The following is a 19,626-nucleotide window of genomic DNA, read 5'->3' as shown; positions in this document are numbered from 1 at the left end:
GAGAGTGTTTCTGTTGGTGAGACAGGCGAGGAAAAACCACTACGCTTAACGTCTAGACAGGTATTTTTTTTTAAATTAAAACAACATGTGAGGCTAGTGGACAGACATTTGAGCTGTATTATACACATGGAAAAAAACATGTTGCACCTTTACAGTCTACAGAGTACCATTTTTTTCCTTGTTTGTCCTCGAATCGATTACTCGCGCCCATCCCTATATAAAGATGTATAGACAGTATGTACTGGAGTATATTTATATTAGATGAATGTAATGAAACAGCACCTATTAAACAATACACTATGGGATAAAAAAGTATAATGTAATCATTTTGAACTAAGATGATCTTACTCTTCAGCAGGTGCTCATAAAGCTTGCCCATTTTTTTCAGGATTTCCCGCACCACCTCATCATTGACCGGGATATGGTGAAGCATGTCCCCGTTGAATTCTCCTTTTCGGCCATGTCGTCCCACAAATAACAAAGGGCAGAACCCAAGAGCATTTAGTTTATTCACCTGCAAGGTATAGGATGAAGAAGTATATGGAATTACACAGTGACTTGACTAATAAGTATAACACCAAAACAAAAGCGTCAACTTCATGCTCAGCTCTTAGCAGCGAAGCTTTATGCATTCAGTCACAAAATATTTAGATATTATGAACATTATTTTTAGTAGCATATGAATCAATGATAAAGAAATAACCATGATTTGTTACAACGCTAAAGGTAGTTTTTGATCAAAGAATTATCATTATGTAAATGTTTAAGAGGGCAAACCCCTTGTTACATTGAAGGGATTAAAACTCACCGATACATGGGCCGACTCCAAGGTCCTGTGTGCGTTTTTGTTGGCCTTCACAGACTTTGCCCAACTTTGCAAATCTTTGCCACTCTGCTGAAGAGGGCAGACACAATTTGCACAGGTCTTCCTCCTCAGCATATTTGGGGTCTGGCAGGAAGGGCACAGCCTCGTTTTTGGCTTTGTCATTCTGCAAATGATGGTGAAATGTTTGCTGTCAGTTCATTACAGTATAAAATACTACAAGTGGTACGTTGTTTCATTCATATATATTGGTCCTATTGCAATTGGAGTGATAGAAGCTATAATATGCAGTCAATACTTGTCATAGTATAAAGTATTCACCAGTTAAAATGTTTTTAATTTATTGATGCACATTGTAAATATACATTCAAAGACAAATGGCAATTAGGTTAAGTATCCCATCTGGATGTAGGCTACTGTAAGGGCTGCCAGTGGGAAAAGGCAACAATGGTATCAATACCATCATAACATATTGCTGACCATATAATTAGCCAAATGGCAAACAGGATTACCCTATGGACTTTTTATTTTATTAAAATGAAATTGCAAATATAACAAAACAAATCCAGTTGTGTATGCAATGTCTATTTTGATGCATAGGAAATCAAAGCACATCTCAGTCATTGATGCAAGGTAACCATCACACACCACATTCAAGATTACATCGTGACATGATTTAAACATTTAGGAAACATGTTTCTTGTTCATAGCAACGGTCAATATAGTTTATGCAAGGCTCTTCAAATAAATGTACACCAAAATAAAGATTACATTTAAAGACGCAGCCTTTTTCATCCTGTAGCCCTACTAGCTGGCTGTAGGGCTCGGATAGGCTACTAGCTGGCTAAAATACGTCTGTGCACATTTATGACAGTGTAGTGTCTTAAATAAATCTGTCAAATAAAATTGCTACTGTACAGTTCTAAACGGGCTATCCACTTCATTTGGGCTGATACTATCAACCTTTGTGGCGTCGTTTTTAGTCCTACTTCTTATTTTTAGTCTCTTAACCATTCAATGCGAGTTCTTACCTGAGGTTGGTAGCGCGAAAACTGCAACTTCCGCCAAGGACGACGGTCGGAAAATCCGGAAAAAGATGTACGTAACATTGGCTTGTGTAATTAACAAGGATACAATGCTGTGTTAAGGGCAAGAAGCGTCACAGATATTTTTTTTAAATCATCGTTAGGGTAAAAACCTAAAAACGGACATTACACTACTACCGGGACAGGTCCTCTGACTTCCAATGGGACAGGTGCCCACGGCGTCTTTCAGCCCGTCCCTAGCAACCTGACGTCATTGAAACATCTGTCTAGCCATAAACATCGTTCTTATAACTATCAAGTAGGACAGATAGCGTCTATTAGAGCCGATGTCGGGTTAATACATGTGTGACCGGAGCAGGTGCTCACAGGAAATCCCAAGAAAGAAGACGCCATAATGTTGTTCAATAGGAGAACATTATTATAAGGTTACATAAAATATCTTATTACACGGGTCTTTTCAATGCCGTGGAACGCTCGGTTCACCCTTCACAACTTCCGGCGTGAATTATATTTGATAATTCATCGTTGCCAAGTATAATTGACCGCTGTCAAGGTAAACGAAGGATTTGTTTGGATACTACGAATGCTGGTAACAAATTAATAGTAAAAAGACACACCATGTGAAGTTAGTATTTCGTTTAGGCAAGTATCCGTGTAATGAGCGTCGCCGGTCATTATCTAAAATAAGCCGTTATCGCCTGAAGGCAATAATTGTTCTATACATTATCCCTTACATAACCAGCAAAGACAATGGTTTTATACCCATGATTTAAACGGCTTGCGAGCTGCTGGTTTCAGCGTCCGTAGCAACCATCATAGCAACCATGTTGTAATCATTATGTGGAGACGACTGAAATATTCTTCGCCATAACTATCAAACAAAACATCCTTCATATTCGCACATTCGTAAAATGCACATTTCTCGCAAAAAAATGTTTACATAAACACTTTTAATGGCGTAACTATGCTAAAATACCATATTTTCCGATGAAGCATCTACCCTTTTTTCCATCGCGGTTTGCCTACAGAGCAGCGCACCTGCATTTAATATATCCGTGAATTATCACATATCTCAGAATCAAAGGTGAAAGTAGAAACGGGTGGCCAAACGCTGTCATATTATCACAGACAATTTTAAGTAGAAACGGGTGGCCAAAAGCTGTCATATTCTTAGTTATCACAGACAATTTTTAACAATAAATGTTCTGTACGGAGCTCCTTAAGGGACAATAGGGAGAAAGCTCCCGGACAGAACCTTAGATGGAAGTCGTGCTTAGTGACAAATCACGACAAATACTTCCAATTGATATGCATGAGTTTGAAAATTGTGCTTTTTGACACGAACATTTAGAAAATACGTGTACCTGATCACGTTTCAATAGATTAAATAACGTGACAGTGTCACCTATTTTCGTGAGCCCGGGATGCCTGTACGCCGGCCATTATCGCCCGATGAAATATTCTTCGTCATATCTATCAAACCAAACATCCTTCACATTCGCCGAACGACGATTATGAAAGTAAAAGGCACATTTCTCGGTAAAAATGTTTACATAAACACTTTTAATGGTGTAACTATTCTAAAATATCATATTTTCCACCCAGGATAAAAAGTATGTCCGCCATTTTCACAGAAGAATATCCTAAAAAACTATCCAATAGGAAAGATGCTCACATCGTCTATTAGAGACGTAGTGAGGCACCCCCCATTCCGTATGCAGAAGACGCCGAAGGGTACCTTTAACGTCACAGAGCGAATAAAAAGGGTCCCTTTCACGTCAGTCACCGACGCTAAAGGGCCTTTGCCAACAGTCGGTATTTGACGTTCTCGGAGTGAGACTGTGTTGGCCTGAGCGAGCGTGCTTTCATGTTGTACGGTAAAATTCAATCTCCTCTTTTTTACTCCAGCTAAAGTTGTTAGTTAGCAAGGCGAGTAGGAGCGCAATATGCAGGATACTAATCGCAATAACATTTATAATAAAAAATAAATAAATAAATAAATAAATAAATCGGTTGTAATCGGCGTCTTTTTGGCCGATGCCGATTATTTTCAAAAAGGCTATAATCGGCCGATTAAATCGGCAGGCCGATAAATCGGTCGGGCCCTACTTTAAACTAAGACTTAGTTTTATCTTTTTGTTTGTTATTGATTGTTTGTCACAGTCTATCTTATTAATGATACAAAGCCTTAACTAAACCCCTTCTCTTCTGTTTGCAGAAACTGGAAACTTCAGAGTATGTTTTATCTTAAGTTAGAAAATCTTTGTTTCCTCATCAGATACCAGTCCATCATGCTCCTGTACTTGTCTGCCGTGCCACCATCATGCCTCATGCATCACCTCTCAGCGCCCTGCCCTGCTGCATCTTATTCCGTTACTCCAGCTCTTTCCAGCTCTTTCACATAAGTGACAAACATGCTCCACCCAAGTGTTTTTAATTTTATTAATTATGCATGTAAGGTGTGCTTAAGTGGCCTGAAAGGTGCCCATCTATAAAATGCTTTTTATTAATATAACATTATGCCTCCATCAAAAGCAAAGTCATTTATACTATCCTAGACATCTTTAATCTTATTTACATAGGCCTACAGTAGGCCTGATTTCCTCTGAATGTTTAAATAAAAAAATTCCCTGTCAATGTCAGATCCCTGTCCATCATACTCCTGTTGTTGTCTTCCTGCACACCTGACTGCCTCCATCGATTGCGGCCACAGCCCTCTCCCTGTTCAATATTTCATGTTAAATACATTTCAGGATCAAGTTTGAGATTCAGTTTCAGTATTACTTGTTTTTGAAAGCTGACATGGAGCTGGCACCGCCACCATCATATCTGTCTTATTTATTGCACCCACACATAATAGGTCCATGATACCATGTGGGGTCATTTCAGACTCCTTTGCCTTGTGAGTTCCCTGGGTACACCAGCTGATGGGTCTGTGTATATATTGGGCGTTTGATTCTCGTTTCAGAAACAGAAATATATTAAACGAGTGGTAATTATTATTTCTGTTTTAACATTCAAAAAGGTATATACAAGGTGCTTTTCTTATAAAGTCAAAAAGGGGAAAACTAATCTAAAATAATAATTGTTAAACATATAGAGAATCATCGGGGGATTACTTCCCTGGTCGGTAAACAATGCGACTGCTATCGCTCAGACCTCTCGCTTATGAAGCTACAATGCTAACAATGCTAAAAAACAAGAATATTTCGGCATCCGGTACGTGACAGGCGTCGATTACGCCGGGGACGCCGGGGACGCGTCCCCACCAGTTTCCGTAAAGACTCATTTTGTCCCCACCAGAAAAAAAAAAATAATGTAATGCATCTCTCTAATGCAAGACAGATGCAAACCAATCCATCTGGATACGGCACACAGCCGTCAACAATTTGCAACAATTATAACATTTGGATGAGTAGTTCTAGAATGGGGGAGGGGTGGGTGGTACGGTAGGCGGCTCCTTTCTGTGTAATCTGAACCTGACAGCTTGCTGCGCACTTCCATGGACAATCTGCTGCGGTTGCAGCCTCATGCATTTGAGGAGAGGAGGTCCGGAGGAGGTAACGTAACGTAACGTATCTATATTTATTCATGATGATGACAATCTGTACAAACTCCTTTGTCGTAGTTTGACCGAGGGCAGCGAACGATTTATCTTGATAGTTTCTAAGTTCTATCATTGACGTTGAAGCTATAGCCAACATTAGCTTCACTAAGTTCTGATTGACTTAGTTCCTCTCCCTGATCAAATGTAAACAAAGACAGAAGATTGATAACTTAATTGATTTAGCTCTGTCTTATTTATTTATTTTAAAATGCAGTGTTTTCTCCCTTTAGGAACTTGTTTCTGCCAACTCACCTCTTCATTGCCATCTACCAGTTCCTGCCTTTCATTAAGCTCTGATGCACTTGGTTCCTGTTCCTTATAAATAAATAAAAATGTGTTAACTCAATTGATTATGCCCTCTATTTTATGAGATTTATGTGGTGTGCAAACAAGTCTTGTAACCTTTATTGTAATGATATGACCACTATGACGGTATGTTGGTTGTGGTATATGTTATCAATATTGTAATTGGTTTTTGACAAAATATAGGTTTGGAGTGTGCGGTTGCCTGGTACCATGGTTGTTAATAATATGGATGATTTACGACCATCTAGTGGGGAGTCTGAAAACTGCTAACGAAACGTCATTGAAGTGAAAATAAAATAAATCATTCGTACTGTTGTAAATTCAAAATTAATTTAAATAGGAAAGCTAAACGTTAAAGCACATAGGGCAAAACACTCCAGTAGCACCAGGCATGCTAGCCAACAGTGTGTCGCGCTGGTAGAGGCTAGCTAGCTAAAGAAAACTCAATAATTACAATATATTTCTAGAATAAATATTAATTTAGCTGAGCTCATAAGACACTAGCACACTTACTGTGCATGTCGGCTTCAATTGCTTGGCTTTAAAAAAAGCTCTGATGTCCTGTCCACTCCTTTTTGACATTTTGCTGTATAATTAACTAGGTAGGATCAGAGAATGTCGGGCTCTGGTTGTATCGCTATCTCGCCTTTTTTCAGTCGTGACTAGATGTCCCCTCTGCGGCACCGTAGTGGATTATTTTTGAATGAGGTGCCAGCCTGACTTGGACAATGAATGAGATATTAATACTAATACTCTATGGCTGGTATGCAATGATGAGGCATCAGACAGTCAATTAATTTTAGCCTGAATACATAGGTAAAAAGCACCAGACCGCTAGTAGGCCTACCATGGATGAACAGTGTCAGAGCGAAAACCTGTTGAACTAAATGGATGTGGTTAGGCAGCAGGCACGCAGGCTACACAGCGGGATACATCTGCAGACCACTGGCACATTTATAAAGGTAAGATGCGATATTTATTGCTTAAGATTTGCTGGTACTTTGGCGAGATCTTTTGTGTTTTTTGCCCTCATGTGGTCAGCTGTTTGAACTTGAAATAGTACTACTAGCCATAGCCTCCAAGTAGCCTAATTTAAATTATCCAGTGTTAGCGTTCTTACGGTGTTGGGTATAGCCTGGTGGAGATTACGATAGTGGAGTCGGTGGAGTCAGTCTCTTGTTGACTCAAAGTCACTTTTGGTCATTCGCTTTGCTTGAATTATGGAATAATTGTGTGTGTGTGGGGGAGGGAGTGCATGGGTTTTGGTCAGAATGCCATGTAGATTGGATGGATGTGTGTTGTGAATTGAGAACAGCCAGCTCATGATGTGATATAAAGCGTTCAGCTATAATTATTTTTAGCTTTTTCGATCTTGACATTTGTAGTGCTGTGTGTATACGTTTGCCCCTTCTGAACTTAAACACGTAGGTAATAAGCCCCTCTTTGTTTATTTTGGTATAGCTCATGTCATGTCACGTCAACATTGAGTGCATCATGGAGCAGAACATTGTGGGTCATTCATGTCCAATGCTTTTTGAAAACGCTTTCTTCATAAAACGTGTCAGACATAATTTTTTTTGTAAAAATCTTATTAATTAGTAAGCTACACAGGTATCCCGTCTTCAGAACCTTTCATGACCTGCGCTAAAGAAAAATAAGGTGCATCCCCAGCACTTCTAAAGATGCATTCCAGATTGCGTCTCTGTCCCCACCACATTTCAAACCAAACTGACGCCAAACGTACGTCATGTAGTAGGGTGTGGCTAGAGACCCATGATGCGGAAGCATATCTCTCCTTGATGTTGCCCTGCGCCATTGAGCATTTTACATAGGAATGAATAGGCGCCATTTTGGAATCCGTTGTCCATTTTATAATATGTCAATGATTAGTACTGATGCTTTATCTCCGGGATAGCAATACATGTCAGACTCGTTCATGTACATACGTCATGACCAATACCATATACGGCAGTGTCGCAAACACTACATCACTCCCTTTTTTTTTAGATGCCTAACGTCACAACATTTCTGAATGGGCATACATGAACTTATGCATTGTTAACAGATGAGGCTACCATTTACTTGTGGCTTCTAGTAAACAAAATAACATTTCGAACAGCACCAAACAGTACACATATTTCTGGTTTCAAATATCTCATATACTCTGGTATTCAACATGATTCAAATACCTGTATTAAACCAGTGCTATAACATTCCCAGTAATTTGCATAACAATCTGCATTATAAGTGCAAGTGTATTCGGTATGAACAGGCATTAGAACAAGCCGTCATGTCTACTGACAACAATATGAACTCATCATCATCTCATCTTCGTCCCCTTATCCGGGGTCGGGTCGCGGGGGGAGCAGCTCAAGCAGGGGGCCCCAGACTTCCCTTTCCCGGGCCACATTGACCAGCTCTGACGGGGGGATCCCGAGGCGTTCCCAGGCCAGTGTTGAGATATAATCTCTCCACCTAGTCCTGGGTCTTCCCCGAGGTCTCCTCCCCACTGGACGTGCCTGAAACACCTCCCAAGGGAGGCGCCCAGTGGGCATCCTTGCCAGATGCCCGAACCACCTCAGCTGACTCCTTTCTAAGTAAAGGAGCAGCGGCTCTAATCCGAGTTCCTCACGGATGGCTGAGCTTCTCACCCTATCCCTAAGGGAGACGCCTGCCACCCTTCTGAGAAAACTCATCTCGGCCGCTTGTACCCGCGATCTCGTCCTTTCGGTCATCACCCAACGCTCATGACCATAGGTGAGGATAGGAACGAAGATCGACCGGTAGATCGAGAGCTTTGCCTTGCGGCTCAGCTCTCTTTTCGTAACAACGGTGCGGTAAAGCGAACGCAATACCGCCCCCGCTGCTCCGATTCTCCGGCCAATCTAACGCTCCATAGTACCCTCACTCGCGAACAAGACCCAGAGGTACTTGGGTAACTCCTTCACTTGGGCTAAGGACTCATTTCCTACCCGGAGTAAGCAATCCACCGGTTTCCTGCTAAGAGTCATGGCCTCAGATTTAGCGGTGCTGATCCTCATCCCAGCCGCTTCACACTCGGCCGCCAGCCGATCCAGTGAGTGCTGAAGGTCACAGGCCGATGATCCAATGAGGACCACATCATCTGCAAAAAGCAGTGACGAGATCCTCAGACCACCGAACTGCAACCCCTCCCCACCACGACTACGCCTCGATATCCTGTCCATGTATATCACAAACAGGATTGGTGACAAGGCGCAGCCCTGGCGGAGACCAGCACCCACTGAGAACGAAACTGCAGAGGACGCGAACACAGCTCTCGAACACAGCTCTACAGAGATTGGATGGCCCTGAGGAGAGTCCCCCTTACCCCATACTCCCGCAGCACCTCCCAGTTTCTCCCGGGGGACCCGGTCATACGCCTTTCTCCAGATCCGCAAAACACATGTAGACCGGATGGGCATACTCCCAGGCCCCCTCCAGGATCCTTGCGAGAGTGAAGAGCTGGTCCGTAGTTCCACGTCCGGGGCGAAAACCTCATTGTTCCTCTTCAATCTGAGGTTCGACGATCGGCCGAACCCTCCTTTCCAGCACCTTGGAGTAGACTTTACCAGGGAGGCTGAGAAGTGTGATACCCCGGTAATTGGCACACACTCTCTGGTCCCCCTTTTTGAACAGGGGAACCACCACCCCGGTTTGCCACTCCTTTGGCACTGTACCCGACTCCCACGCGATGTTGAATAGAAGTGTCAACCATGACAGCCCCTCAACACCCAGAGCCTTTAGCATTTCTGGCTGGATCTCATCAATCCCTGGGGCTTTGCCACTGCGGAGATGTTTGACTATCTCAGTGACCTCCACCAGGGAAATTGACGACGAAACACCATCAACCTCGAGCTCTGCCTCCAACATAGAGGGCGTGTTATTCGGATTCAGGAGTTCCTCAAAGTGTTCCTTCCAACGTCCGACAACCTCCTCAGTTGAGGTCAACAGAGTCCCATCCTTACTGTACACAGGTTGGATGGTTCCCTGTTTCCCCCTCCTGAGGTGCCGGACAGTCTTCCAGAAACACTTTGGTGCCGACCGAAAAAGTCCTCCATGGCCTCTCCGAACTTCTCCGACACCCGCTGCTTAGCCTCCGACATGGCAGCAGCTGCAGCCCTTCGAGCCTGTCGGTACCCTGCAACCGAGTCAGGAGTCCTCCAGGATATCATATCCCGGAAGGCCTCCTTCTTCAATCGGACGGCTTCCCTGACCACCGGTGTCCACCATGGTGTCCGAGGGTTACCGTCCCTTGAGGAGCCTAAGACCCTGAGGCCACAGCTAGCCACCGCAGTTTCAGCAATGGAGGCTTTGAACACCGCCCACTCCGGCTCAATGCCCCCAACCTCCACAGGAATGCCAGAAAAACTCAGCCGGAGGTGTGAGTTGAAGATACCTAGGACGGGGGCCTCCTCCAGACGTTCCCAATTCACCCGCACTACTCGTTTGGGCTTACCAGGTCTATCCGAAAATGTCCCCCATTCCCTGATCCAACTCACCACCAGATGGTGGTCGGTTGACAGTTCCGCCCCTCTCTTAACCCGAGTGTCCAAAACATGCGGCCTCAGATCAGATGACACGATCACGAAATCGATCATCGATCTTCGGCCTAGGGTACTCTGGTACCAGGTACACTTATGAGCACCCTTATGTTGTTTGTTATGGATAATCCATGACTAGCACAGAAGTCCAATAACAAACGACCGCTCGGGTTTAGATCAGGGAGGCCGTTCCTCCCCACCACGCCTCTCCAGGTGTCTCCATCGTTTCCCACGTGGGCGTTGAAGTCTCCCAGCAGAACTACGGAGTCCCCTACTGGAGCCCCATACAGGACTCCATTCAGGGTCTCCAAGAAGGCCGAGTACTCTAAACTGCTGTCCCAAATCCAGGAGTACGGTACCAGAGCTGAGACTGTGCGTGGAGGTAAGCCCCACCAGATCGAACTGATAGCGCTCCACTTCCCTCACAAGCTCCGGTTCCTTTCCCCACAGCGAGGTGACGTTCCACGTCCCCAGAGCCAGCTTCTGCCGCCCGGGTCTGGTCCGTCGAGACCCCTGACCTTCGCTGCCACGCATGTGGCTGTGCACCCGACCCCAACGGGTCTTCCCACAGGTGGTGGGCCCATGGGATGAAGAGAGGGGGGGGTGCCACGTAGTTTGTTCGGGCTGGGCCCGACCGGGCTCCGTGGCAAACCCGGCCACCAGGCGCTCGCCATCGAGCCCTCCGTCTGGGCCTGGCTCCAGACGGGGGTCCCGGGCTTCCTCCGGGCCGGGTCACATCTCCTCTTCTTACGTTATTCATTGAGGTTTTTGAACCATCCTTAGTCTGGCCCCTCACCTGAGACCACTCTGCCATGAGAGACCCTACCAGGAGCACAAGGCTCCAGACAACACAGCCCTCAGGTTCACAGGGACACGCAAACCTCTCGACCACGATAAGGTGACGGTTCCAGGAGAGGACAATATGAATTATGTTGGCATATTGCCTTTGACAAACATCTCACACATAGTCCCTTAGGTACGGAGGGCGCTGTCGTATGGTTCTGGAGGGGTACCTTTGTGGCCTTGGTGAGGCACCAGTGACAGTGTCCCCATCATCCTCTTCGTCGGGATCTGATGGAATGTCCTGTATCTCTGGATTCACCCTTTTGAAGAAAGATGAATTGCGCGTAATGGAATGTCCATCTCTGGTCGCAGTGACCATTGAGCCCTTCACTTTTGAAACAGTATGTGGCTCACCGTTGTAGGGTGTAGTAAGCTTGTTGTGCTTGGGTTGTTTGTGAAGCACTGTGTCGCCAGGAATGAGGGGGTGTGGTTTCGCGTGACGGCGTGCGTCTGAGGCGCGCTTCATCTTGGCCTTAGCTGTGTTGTCTCTGTCTCTGATCGTGTGGTCAATGTTCTTTTTGATGGTTGAGGTCAGTGTGGGGACCTGTGTGCATCTTGTACTGTAGTACAACTTCAGTGGTGCTGTGAGGCGTAGAGCGATACTCACGGAGGAATGTGTTGAGTGTCTGCTTCCACGGGATGTTCAGAGTCTCCGACACTCGGATGGCTTTCCCGAGTGTGCGCATGAAACGCTCTGCTGTCGCGTTGGCCTGAGGCCAGAGGGGTGTTATCTTCCGATGATGGAAACCTAGGCAGTCAGCAAACTTGGAAAACTGTTCACTGTTGAATGGTGGACCATTATCAGTTTTGACCACTTGGGGTATACCAAACATGGAAAACTCTTTGTCAAGCACTGGGATAACTGTGTTAGCTGAAGTAGACCTTATTATCTCAACTACAGGGTAGCGCGAGTACTCGTCTATAATAACTAAGAGATACTCTCCCGTAGGGAGGGGGCCATAGAAATCTGCACTGACATTAGGCCAAGGGGCTTCTGGTAGATCTGACATTCTCAGGGGCTCTGACTGGGCTATGGGTGTTTGCTTGACATGCTAAACAGTTCTTCACAGTCTGTTCTGCTTTCTGGTCGATGTCGGGGAACCATACCTTTGACCTGAGAAGTGTCTTTGTTTTAACAATGCCCTGATATCCTTCATGGGCTAACTGTAACACTCTGTGTTCAAGGGATGCTGGGATGATGATCCTTGTGCCTCGGAGGATGATGTCGTTGCTGGGCAGCATGCTCAGCTCTTCGCTGACTCGGATGAACTACTTCAGAGTAGCAGCATGCTGTGTGTTGTCAGTGATCCTGTGCCACGTGTTGTGTCTGATGTAGGAAGCGACCTCCTGTAGTATCGGGTCCTTGAGTGTTTCTTCTCTGATCTCGGCGAGGGTCATTGGTTTGGGTGTAGCATGGTGGGTGATGAAGTTCACATATTCTTCTGCTACCTTCCCTGCTCTTGTAGATTCTCCCGTTGGTGTCCGGATGGGGTGACGTGACATGTAGTCGGCGGGGTTCTCTGCGCCTTTCCGGTACTCCACGCGGAAGTTGTAGGGCTGGAGTCTCAGTCCCCATCGATTCTAGCCAGGGGTTTTTATTTTGGGTTATTCCAGATCACTTCGAGGGCCTTGTGGTCTGTGACCAAGGTGAAGGGGTTTCCGTAGATATATAAGTGGAAATGTTCACAACTCCACACGATGGCCAATGCTTCCCGTTCAGTCTGTGAGTAACGTCTTTCCACGTCACTCAGAGCACGACTGTCATATGCTATGGTGTGCCACACCCCTTTTTTGTCCATTTGATAAAGAATGGCGCCTAGGCCTACCGGGCTGGCGTCCACGATCAGCTCTGTGCCCTTAGCTGGATCAAAGTACGCCATGACTGTGTCACTGGTCAGGCTGTCCTTGATTGTCTGTAGCGCAGTAGTGTGCTCCGGTCCCCAGCTCCATTGCGTGTCTTTTTTTGTGAGCTTGCGTAGTGGTGCAGAGACGGTGGCAAAGTCTGGTGTGAATCGTGCGCAGCAGTTTGCAATGCCAAGAAGGCTTCTGACCTCCGACGGGTCCTGTGGGTCGTTTGCCCGCTTGATGGAGGTGATCTTTTTGGGGTCTGCTGAGATCCCGTCTGCTGAGAAGATGAACCCGAAGAATTCAAGGCTGGATTTGTTGAACTCATACTTTTTGCGATTGAGTGTGAGACCTCTCTCTCTCAGTCTCTGGAACACCGCTCTGAGGGTGTCCTCGTGTTCAGCCTGTGTCTTGCCGTGGATGATGATGTCGTCACTCAGATTTTTGACACCGCTGATCCCTTGTAATGTCTGGCATATTGCGTTCTGGAACACTTCCGCTGCAGACGATATTCCAAAGTTAGGGCGTTTGTATCTTGGACCTTGGTGTGTGGTGAAGGTCGTGATGTATCTGCTGGCCGGGTGGAGCTCTAACTGATGATACCCGGCAGTCAGGTCCAGCTTGGAGAAGACTGTAGCTCCGTTGAGCTCATGGATGACGTCGTCCATGGTGGGTGTGATGTGGCGTTCGCGCTGTATGGCGGTGTTGGCTTGTCTCATGTCAACGCAGATCCTCACTTTATCTGGGTCTTTTGGTTTGGGAGGCGTCACAATTGGGGAGACCCATGGCGTGGGGCCTCTGACTGTCTATGATGTCATCATTCTCGAGTTTCATCAGTTCGTCTTCAACTTTTTTTCGGATGTGAAATGGCAACCGTCTGTGTGGCTGACAGGCAGGCTGCACGTCTTTGTTGATGTGTAGCTTGATTTGAAAGTCTTTCAGTTTGCCTATTCCCTGGAAGAGCTCTGGATAACTGTCCACCAGCTCGTCTGCAACTGTTCGGTCGTTTGTGGAGGAGACCCTGTTGACTATTTTAATCAGGCCAAGCTCATCAGCGAGCAGCCATCGCCCTCCAGCACGTAGAACATGCCCTTAGTCTTTTTGTTCCCTGCCTCTATTTTGCAGTTGAATGCTCCAGCTATGGGCGGGTTGGTGCAGCCATAAGGATATATTTTCACGCTGACTGTGGTGAGCTGCGGGCGCGGAGTCATTGTGTTGAAAACAGACTCACTGATAATATTCACTGCAGCTCCAGAGTCTATGAGTGCTGATATCCTGGTATTGTTGAGCTTGATGCGTGTCTGTGGCTGCATATTGTCACTGTTGCTGTTTATTACAAACACATATTTCTCATCGCTGCTAGACGAGTTATAATCATCATTTTGCTCTGTGCTGGTCACATTGTACACTTTGCGTCTGTGTTGTTTACCTTTCTCTCTGTCTGCGTCTTTCGGTTCAAGCCCTTTGGTTGATCCTTGTTGCTTAGATCTGCATTGTCGAGCAAAGTGATTCATTTTACCACATGCTTTGCAGTCCTTGCCCCGTGCTGGGCAGTCTCCTTCATGTGGATATTGTCCTCCACAGTTCCTGCAATTATTTTTGGGCTTGAAGTGCAGCTTTGAATCAGCTGTGCTTGGATCTTTTTGTCAGTGTCTGCAAACTCACAGTTCTTTGCAAGCATGCGTAGTCTAGTGCAGTATGTGTCCAGATTTTCTCCTGGCAGTTGCACTGCCTTTCTGAACATGTAAACTTGATATTGGGTGTTCTTCTTGGGGGTGAAGTACGTTCCGAGCCTTGCCTTTACGTCCGCATACTTGTCTCCCTGTTCTGCGAGCGTGTCGTAGATATCATACACGCGCTCTCCTGCTAGGTGCAGCAGCAGTGCCTTTAGCCTAGCATCGCCGGTGTTGTTGACAGTAGTAGTGAGGTTTTCAAACCTCTGCACCCATTTGGTCCATCGCGGTCCCACCGAGCTTGGATCCGTTTGAGTCAAATGCATTGAGTGCAGAAGTGTGCGCGAGCGACATGACGAGTGCCGCGTGTAGCGTTGGCCACTCAGTCCTCGGAATGCTGGCTGTGCTAACTATGAAGCTAGCTAAACTACCGCAGTCTACGAGATGTTTTATATTCCTCTACTCTTCCGGACTTTATGCTTCCATATTTACCCTCGTCGCCAATGTGATGTTGTAGGTTACCATATGAATGAGACGAGCGGACAACCGTTTATCAGTACTGATGCCTTATCTCCGGGATAGCAATACATGTCAGACTCGTTCATGTACATACGTCAAGACAAATACCATATACGGCAGTGTCGCAAACACTACAGTTCCTACCACACATTTGTTCCTTCATCATGGTGCGTGAGCGAATAATTGCGGCTACTGCAGGGCATCGTATTTGTCCGTGATTGCATAGTCAACGTGGTCTTATTATAGCCTGATCATTAACTAAAAAACACTTAGAACGAGTAAAGAATCCAGAATATGATTTCAACAATGTATGAGGGCATACGCAATCCGCATTACGCAAAAGGGATGGTGACCAGCGGACGAGTGGTGGGTGGAGTTGTGCGAAGCAGGGAGATACCGCACAAAACAATATTTCTAATTTGTCAGTTTGCCATGTGTCTGCTTGGGAGTGGCACAAATGCTCCCGTTGAGCGGATCTTTTCCATAATAAACAACACACACACACGCGCACACACGTTATGGCAGTCCATCGATTACGATGATGACGTTGCTCCAAATAGAAAGGAAGGACAATTATTGGGGTGTGTTGCGGCGATGCATAGCCAAGTGGCTGTGCAGGCCTATGCGGGATCCGCAGATTTTGCCACAAGAAAGACAAGGGTATGTGGCACTGGAGGGTGTGGGCACTGCAGCACGCTGATGCCTCAGTGCACGTCGCTGTATCCTCCTCTCTGTGGCTTGCTCCTGAAGGTGAGTAGTTCCCTGGTTGCAGGAGGAGCTCCAGGTGTTGCGATCAGCAGCCAGGGACTCGAGTGCAGTAGTTGGAATGTTGCACTGCTTCAGGAGGGTTTTGAGGTGATCCTTATAACGCCTTTTTGGACCCCCAGCAGATCTCTGGCCATCCAGAAGTTGGCCATAGAGGATTTGCCTGGGCAGGCGGTGGGCAGGCATACGGATCACATGCCCAACCCAGCGTAGGTGTTTCTGCGCAAGGAGCAGGGCGATGCTTTGTGTGTGGGTCCGGTCAAAGACCTCGGCATAGGGCACCCTGTCTTCCCAGGACACACCCAGGATCCTTTGCAGGCAACGGATGTGGAAGGCCTCTAGGGTTCGAAAGTGCCTCTGGTAGGGTGTCCAGGTTTCCGAACCATACAGCAGTGTGGAAAGACAGACTGCCCTGTACACAGCTGCTTTGGTGGAGGTGGTGAGGTTCCTGTTATGGAAAACCCTGGCGCTAAGCCTGCCAAAGGCAGCGGAGGCCAGACCGATGCGGACCTGGATGTCATCATCGATGTTGCAGGAGGGGGACAGAATACTGCCTAGGTAGGTGAAGTGTGGGACGATAGCAAGGGGATGACCATCGAGGGTGAAGGTGGGCACACACGTTTGGGGGGTGAACTCCTGAGCAACTATTTGTGTTTTCTTGATGTTTATTTGGAGACCAATGGCGCTGTAGATGGATGCGACCACATTCAGCGCACGCTGTAGAGATTCTGGTGAGTGGGCGAGGAGAGCACAGTCATCTGCATACTGTAGCTCTAAGATGTGTTGGGTGGTGGTTTTGGTGAAGGCTTGGAGGCGCCTAATGTTGAAGAGGTTGCCATCCAGTCTGTACTGTATCTGTACCCCATCAGAAGGGTCCAGGAGTTTGTGGGAGAGGAGGGTGACTGTGGAGAGGAATATGTTGAAGATGGTTGGGGCTAGGACACACCCTTGCTTGACCCCCACATCCACAATGAAGAATGGAGATTGTTGGCCACCAACACTCACACAGGCTTGCATCCCATCATGAAACTGCCGCAAGATGTTTCTGAACTTTGGTGGAACCCCCAGGTTCCCCAGCACTTCCCACAGCAGTTCCCGGTTTACCGTGTCGAAGGCCTTCGACAGATCAATGAAAGCTAGGTACAGGTCTTTGCAGTGTTCTCTGCATTTTTCCTGTATCTGTCTAGCAGCAAAGATCATGTCTGCGGTACTTCGCTGTTGCCTAAAGCCGCACTGGGTCTCCGGTAGGATGTTATTGGTAGCATGAGATGCTAGTCGAAGTAGCATGATCCGTGCGAGCACCTTACCGGCAACTGACAAGAGGGAAATGCCTCTGCTATTACCGCAGTCTGCTTTGTCTCCTTTGCGCTTAAAGATTGTGATGATGTTGGCATCCTTCCAATCTTGCGGGATGACTTCAGATGACCAAATGTTAATGATCAGTTGGTGTAATCCGCGGGTGAGGAGGTATCCGCCATGCTTCAGGATTTCTGCCGGGACTCCATCAAGGCCTGGGCTCTTGTTGTTCTTCAGGCCAGCGATGGCTTTTCGTACCTCAGCAAAGCTGGGGGAGGAGTCCAGATCAGTGACGGTTGGCAGGCATGGGAGGTCGGCAAGTGTGTCCATCCTAGTTGGATATGAGGTGTTCAGCAGGGTGTTGAAATGCTCAGCCCATCTGTCCAGGATCTTTTGTTTGTCCTTGTACAGGATGGTACCATCTGCTGATCTGACCGGGGTTATGTTCTTCCTCTGTGGGCCATAAATAGCCTTAATGGACACACACACACACACACACACACACACACACACACACACACACACACACACACACACACACACACACACACACACACACACACACACACACACACACAGACAAGATAGCGATCAACTAAACTATAATCCAGCATGTAAGCAATCGCTCCATTAATTAGTTATTCAGTGTTTCATGTATTTATGCTTATTATTATTTTTCTATTGACCAAACGTATGACTATCTTGTGTTTTTGTGGCTCGGCATCAGCAGCAGCACTTTCCTCAACTACGAGCGTGCAGGCAAAAAGCGTGGCTCCTTTAAATGGAAAAGCAAAATCGCAAGAGCGATAGGAGCTGTAAATATTTTGCGTTTTGAGCTATTCTGCCATTTTGCATCTTTTACAGCTTTTAGTGTGAGCGTACAGTTAAAGTAGTCATATTTAAGAGCATTAATTCATAGTCTGGGCAATCTACATTTTTTATGCTCAACAATGTTAAGGAAGATCTTCCTTCCTCTCCTCACTGGAGAAGCCTCCACTGCATTCATACTAGTATTTTGATAGTAGCCTATTGTTTTTAACCCAACAATTATTTTTTTTCTAATTCCTCTGCGTACCACTTGATAGCGCATCGTACCATAGTTTGATAACCACTGGACTATGGTATTGGGTGCAATTTAGAGAGATAGGCTATGGATTTATGCGTAGGTTAAGATAAATAAATAAATGTTGTGATTATATGCATCGTTCATGTGACATATCATAATAATTAGAATATCTTTCCCACAATCTCTTTCGGAATTTGAATTACTAGAGGAAATCTTTGTATGTCATACAGCACTTAAATTTCCCAGATTTCCCACATAGGTCTATATCGGATTATATTATCATCATTGATATCATAAAAAACAAATAAGTACCTTTAATAATACCTTTAATAATACCTTAAATGGACATTTGTGAGGTATAATATAAACCAAACATAATCATGGTTTAGTATTGGCCTACTTACGGAGGATAACTAAACAAAGAGCAAATACATCCTAATTAGCTAAATAATCTTTATTGGGAAAGTTTACTTGAGTTATAAATATATACAATAATTTAATTAATCAATACTATAACTACAATTGATAGGTTATGGCAAGTGAGGCATAGCATATTACAAAAGTTATGGTATGATGTTGTTGTGAAGAAGAAAGATGAAGGCTTTCGAATAGTCCTAAAACAAAACCTAACTGGCTACTCTAGCATAACGAAACAGAAATACAAATGATTAGCACCCCCTAAACCTAGTGTGTCTAAACAGGGAAAACCTAAATGGGAGTGCAAGGGAACAAAATCAGTATTGAAAAGATTCCTCTTACCCTGGCCCAAATCTGGGAACACACAAATGCAAACTCTTGCACTCAACAGACTGCGATTACACGCCTTCGTTCCCTACAGGTGTCTGCCGCCGCTTGTAAGGCGCATCGGGATTTTAAACGCCTCCACGGCGCTGTCGCTCTCTGGTTGGCTGGGCCCCGCACCACTCAGCCGCCAGGGCTGTCCGGGGACGGAAGGACCTGCCCACTTGAGCTGCTTTGGGGGAAAACAGGAGGGGTAGCGCATGCAAAGGGAGGGGAGACAATGCGGTCGGCACAAGGCCGTAACATTCCCCCACTTAAAATGGCGGGCAACGCCTATCAAAATACATTTTCTAAATTACAAATAATACCACGTTACCCTTTTTTCTTTTTTTTGCTTTCTATAACCTGGAAAGGGCATCAGCTACCACATTTTCACTCCCCTTTTTGTGCCGAATTTCAAGGCTGTAATCCTGCATAGCCAGCGCCCAGCGCATGAGGCGCTGGTTCTGGTTGTACATGCGCGTGAGGAACACA

General features: G+C 45.9%; 2 long non-coding RNA genes across 2 annotated transcripts; one reads left to right on the top strand and one right to left on the bottom strand.

The window, feature by feature from the left end:
* Positions 1–18: 18 nt before the first annotated feature.
* LOC132469064 (uncharacterized) lies at positions 19–3,710 on the bottom strand. Its single transcript, XR_009528325.1, has 3 exons — positions 1,855–3,710; positions 809–989; positions 19–514 (listed from the first exon to the last, which is right to left on the bottom strand). It is a non-coding gene; the product is annotated as an uncharacterized LOC132469064 (long non-coding RNA).
* A 1,623-nt stretch (positions 3,711–5,333) lies between these two features.
* LOC132469062 (uncharacterized) lies at positions 5,334–5,822 on the top strand. The gene is made up of 2 exons (XR_009528322.1): positions 5,334–5,429; positions 5,707–5,822. It is a non-coding gene; the product is annotated as an uncharacterized LOC132469062 (long non-coding RNA).
* Positions 5,823–19,626: the final 13,804 nt, after the last annotated feature.

Source organism: Gadus macrocephalus, chromosome 12, assembly GCF_031168955.1.
Source record: "Gadus macrocephalus chromosome 12, ASM3116895v1".
Lineage (NCBI taxonomy): Eukaryota > Metazoa > Chordata > Actinopteri > Gadiformes > Gadidae > Gadus > Gadus macrocephalus.
This window is presented reverse-complemented; position numbering and strand designations above follow the sequence as displayed.